Here is a 5,574-nt window from a genome sequence, read left to right as displayed (position 1 = left end):
AAGGGATGAGTTTCTGTCCCCGTTCAGTAACGATCCCTCACTCCACGAATTCAACACGTCTTATTTCAGTTTATAATAGTACATTCTTAGGAGTTTACAATAAAAGCAAAGTTCTTGCAGTAATTACTATTGTATTCTAATTCCAGCAATCTCTCATTCATATCCAGCGAAGTCAACTTCTGGTCTTCCACAAGGCTAATTCTTGTGAGATTCTTTTCTTTACATTACTTGAAGCTTGGTAATGTTGTCTCTAGTATATATCACATTCAAATCTAAAAAATAATAATATAGTTTTTGGTTCTTATTCTTCCACAGGTTCAAATAGCCTGGCTTCTTTAATTATAGAACCAATATATATACGAACTTATACTTTTCCTCCACGTTTCCACCACCCAGGGACTTACACAGCTCCAATTCTTATATGATTTCAAAGCCAGCAAACTTCTACTACACGACAGGTATAAGAAATGAAAGAACAGTGGGGTGTCACCTGACAGAACGCGAGGTACAACCCAGGCTGAGGCAGGGGATTTGTGTGGATTAGAATTTCTTTAAAAAAGTCATTACTGATTTCCCACAAGACCCACCGTCATATCATAAATACACCCCAGCTCATATTGAATCAGTCCTGAATGTGGCAGTCCTAACGTTTACAGTATGAATGATAGGTATTTGCGCCTAAGCGGTGGTATGAGGTGTATGACATGAAGAAACGCTGCTGGACCTTAGAGAAAGAAATGTCTAGTCTTTGCTCAGATTCAGCAACATCTGAAAGAAAAGAAAAACTCTCATCGTCAATCCCTCCATACAATCATGATGTGATATTTAAACATAAAGAATTACTTATAGTCTTCTCCGATACAACCAGCCTCAAAAAGACTATTTTTTTTTTTTTTTTTTTTTTTTTTTTTTTTGTATGACTTCAAATTTTCCGTCCCTTCCCCCTCGCCAACAGGCTCCTCCACGATAACATCTGTAATTTGCAATGAATGTTTGGATGTAATTGTCTAAGAATGAATTAAGCCTTTCCTGCCAATTTGTTGAGTAACTGAGGGGGTCGTGGACATGGCGTGGGGGGGGGGTGCTGGCTGATGTTATAACAGGAAGAGGAGGAGGAGGAGGCAAAGAGATGGAGGGAGAAATATCTTACCTGCCCATTTACTGATGATTCAATAGTAAAGCAGAGATGTTAAGTACATGCAGAGATGAAGGAAGAGAGTGTGAGAGGAAAAAAACTGTGTTCTGGAGACTGAGGGAAGGAGAGAAGGAGAGGTGTAGTGAGAACAGTAATGATGAAATACGAGCGAGAGGTGAACAGGCAGTTCTGACGCTGAGAGAAGGGGAGCGAGGAGAGGTTGGGGAGGAGAGAAGGAAGGTAACCTACTTATGCAATGGGGAGACTGCAGGATGAGAAAGGAAAGATGGAGAGAGTGAAGAAGTCGTCAATATTGATACAGCCAACAAAGGGTCGTGGCTGCAGTGCTCTCAAATTCAACACACTGTTGACACACACATTACCTGTTCAGCTCCCATCCCTGGCCCCTCTACCTGCAACTATTGGCCCTCGTGGCGACCACGGAGCACTGGCATACTCTTACTTCTCAACTGGACATGTAATAGTCTTACTTTCAAACCGGACAAAATATTAGAACTTTAACAACACAATACAGCACTTCCTAACAACACACATACCGCACTAACATATAAATCTTTACACATGCCAACCTAAATATTTGGCAGATTAACAACCACTGCTTATACCTTTATATTACGTCAAGCTCATATACATAAGCTACATACTGCCGCCAAACAGATGCCAGAGAAACAAAAGACAGATTGAAAAAATTACACACACACAAAAAATGGGAAGGAGGGAGAAGGCTGACATATGTAGAGGAGCATTAACCAGAAAAGCGAAAATATCTGAAAATAATAGGGAGAACAGAGCTAAAATAATGCAAGCAATTAGAAAACTGTTAGATGCGGGAGATTCACAGCTCCTTAGTGTGGTGTGGTGTGGTGTGGCGTTGCTGAAGTACGGTAGCTTAAGTCCATGAGCCTTAAGCACTTCGTATCCGAAAATCATTAGTAAGACAGGAGGACATAGACGCTCTTAGAGTTGCTTCAGCAGTTAAAATATGCAGCAGAAGTGGAGAGGTACCAATGCTAAATGAAAGTACAAAAACAGTTTTCGAAAGGCGAAATAACAGGTGTGAGGAAATCCCCCCAAAAATAACGTGGTAACAGCTAACAAAATCATGGGAAATAATTAGGCCAGTAGGTATTAAAAATATAAGTAACTAAAATGACAGCAACACGAGCAGTCAAATAAATCAGAGAAAAGGGTAGGGAAAAAAATAACTACCTGATGAAAACAGCAAATATACTAATGCCATCAAGCTACTTACAGGGAAAGAATAAATAAGGGAGAAGAATCTGACAATCTGAATGGAGAAGAGCCATCATGGTTGAACCTGACCCCTTCAGTACAAAGTTTTATACATTAATTTTTATTCTCAAAACATTTTAATTGTTGCAAACGTCAGACGATTTAATTCATTGCAGTTAAAAGAACAGGGGTATAACTATTCTCACAACTCCTACTGTACCGAATAACGGATTCTTCCTTTTCTGTTTTCTTTGTACTGTCCTTTCATTTATTTTTTTTATTATATCCAGGCGAATTTATTTGTCAAAGAGGCGACCAGTCGACGTGAGGGGGTTGGAAATATCACCACTAATTTCTTCAGTATGATGACGTCATCTTGATTTCGTATTTTTGTCGTCACCAAAAAATCCACTTCGCACATGAAAGACCCTGTCAGTGCAGGCAGTTTACTATCGCCAGCCTTTACCAGGGCGGAGAGATAATGTTTTTGCCCGCCTATGTGTGTGTGTGTGTGTGTGTGTGTGTGTGTGTGTGTGTGTGTGTGTGTGTGTGTGTGTGTGTGTGTGTGTGTGTGTGTGTGTGTGTGTGTGTGTGTGTGTGTGTGTTCCCATTATATCTCATGAACGGCTTGAGCTATCACGAAACCTTCAAGGTATCAAGATATGGCCAAAATCTTGGCCGAGTTCGAAAATTGGCACTCTGGGTCAAGGTCAGCAAATTGGCTGCCAATGGTCAACTAGTTCTTATCGGCCGCCTTTAGCACCATTATATCTAAAGAACGGCTTGAGCTATCAACATGAAACCTTCTGGGTATCAAGATATGGCCAAAAGAGGCCGGGGGGCGGCGCGGCCCCCCCCTGGGAGGGGCGCCATCATCCAGCCCCCCTGGGGGGCCCGCGCTTGTAGCTTGGACAAGAGTATATTCTGGAGGGCGATTAGGATTCAGCTCCCGAATGCTTTTCTTTCATTATATAATACTGGTAGACGAATTATCTTTGGGGTGTACACATGAGTACATGGGAAAAACAGATGAGAGGAGGGCCACTGGTTCATAACAAGGTTACTCAGATCTAACCACTGTGTGTGGGAACGACAGAAAAGAGGAAGGCTCTCCCTCACCCATCGTACCATCCGGCATAAAAAAGGGGAGAGGGGTAGGGAAAAAGGTAGAAAATATCGTGTCTTAGAAACAACAAATACGGTATGGAAAGTTTTATGAGAATGGATTTAGAAGAACAATTGTGCCCTATGTACATCACTAATATATCTGAAAAAATAAAAATAAAGCAACGCAATGGCAGAATGTCCTCATAATTAAGCAATTGCCTCACTGTCAGCAGTATACACATCAGCCTTAAAGTAAAGAACACTGAGTAAAAATCCGGGCCTGTCCGGGATTTGAACCCGGGACCTCCTGCACCCAAAGCAGGAATCATACCCCTAGACCAACAGGCCGAACGTAGTAAACGCGTTAACTAAGCACTGGTCACAGGTCGGGGGGAGATCAATTATTATGGAGATACACAGAGTATCGTCAAATGCACCAAAATCGAAACCGAGGTAATGGAGGATATAATACTGAATTTTAGACACAAGGCGCCGTCTGAGTTCCTCCACGGAGCGCCTCATATTATTTTCATGACAATGCTCCGAGTAGGGAGTCCGAAGGAAAAAAAAAAAAAAAGTCTAACCTTCATTTCCTCAGCTTATCGATTATCGCTCGTACGGCGTTAATCCACGGACGGCTTCAGTTAAGCTACCGTAGAAAGAGGAGAAGCATTTTCTTCACAGCAACTTATACAGGATGTGTTAACTATGTACTAGTCAAAGGGCGGCGTCAGAGACCAAAATGTGCAATAACTAACGGAGAAACAATTTATTCACAAATTGTCACAATGAGACTGTATGGAGATGGAAATGTTATCAGCATGAGGTACCGTAAGTGGAGTTTTAGGAAAGGAAGGCCGAGAACCAAGGGAAGAGATAAGAGAGAAAGTGTATAGGGGCAAATATGACGAAAGAATGTAAGAGAAGTCTGAGTTACTGGGAGAATGTACAAATGGAAGCAAGGGAACTAATAACGTTAAGAAAGACAGGGCACAATACTACTGCAAACTGGAAAGCAGAATAGAGAGAGGAAGATCAGAAATGAAATGGAAACAACACAGATGAGTTCGTGAGAGAGAGAGAGAGAGAGAGAGAGAGAGAGAGTAATGGGGATGCTTTGATATTCTTAGTCGTGATCACCCTAAATGAAGTTTTGAATTAGGCATATGGAAACACAAACACAGTCGTGCAATTCCTCGTATTAACTGCCTTTGTGTGTGTGTGTGTGTGTGTGTGTGCGTGTATGTGTGTGTGTGTGTGTGTGTGTGTGTGTGTGTGTGTGTGTGTGTGTGTGTGTGTGTGTGTCTTTCTTTCTCTCTCGCTCTCTCAAATGGCTTACGGCCTAGGCTACGACAAGGAAGGAGAGAGGTCAAACGAGAGGAGCTGGAGGTGAACAGCCACGGTAAGGGGAGGAGCCTAAGTTAGCAACCTGATATGCTGGGTCAACTGGATTTTTGAGGAGGAGGAGGAAGGCAGGACGGAAGATTCAGAGTGAAGAAACAACAGTAGAAATGAGGGAGGAACTGGAGATTTGTGAAGTTAGGAGGAGCATAAGAGAATGCCAGAGGATAAGGCGAAAGAAAAATGAGTCGGGGATATGTGAGTTGGTGATAAAAAATATAATATCAATAACAAGGCCAGCAAGGCATCCATGATTTGCCAGTGCTACTGCCCAACGCCACATCATATGAGTGGAAAGCTTATGAGAAAAATATCCTCAGTGCATTACGTTCCCTGTTTGTACTGACCCCTCTTTTCCACAACTACGATTTTTTTTTTTTTTTTTTTGACCACATATCTCCACCACGATACGGCAGGTCATCATTAATATTATACATGAGATAACGATTATATGACAATCGTAACACGTTTCCAGCCAAATGAAATGAAGAATGTCTCCTTCAAAATTCTTGTAAATATCTTGAAAAAAAATAATCCTTCCGGGGAGACAGAGTGAGGCAGAGTATGGTGACTAGGGTACGATGAGGCAGGGTGAGGAAGGGTGAGCTTGGGCTAGACAGAGTGAGGGTAGGTGGGTGAATCAGGGAAAGGCAGTACGAGACAGTGGGAGGGTGGGG

At 42.1% G+C, this 5,574-nt stretch overlaps 1 non-coding gene across 1 annotated transcript; it reads right to left on the bottom strand.

Annotated features, from left to right (window-relative positions):
- Positions 1–3,772: 3,772 nt before the first annotated feature.
- On the bottom strand, positions 3,773–3,844 carry TRNAP-UGG (transfer RNA proline (anticodon UGG)). Its single transcript has one exon. It is a non-coding gene; the product is annotated as a tRNA-Pro (tRNA).
- Between the last annotated feature and the right edge of the window lie 1,730 nt (positions 3,845–5,574).

The sequence above is a fragment of the Coenobita brevimanus genome, chromosome 7 (assembly GCF_032717465.1).
Source record: "Coenobita brevimanus isolate Jiangsu-jjx chromosome 7, ASM3271746v2, whole genome shotgun sequence".
Classification (NCBI taxonomy): Eukaryota; Metazoa; Arthropoda; class Malacostraca; order Decapoda; family Coenobitidae; genus Coenobita; species Coenobita brevimanus.
This window is presented reverse-complemented; position numbering and strand designations above follow the sequence as displayed.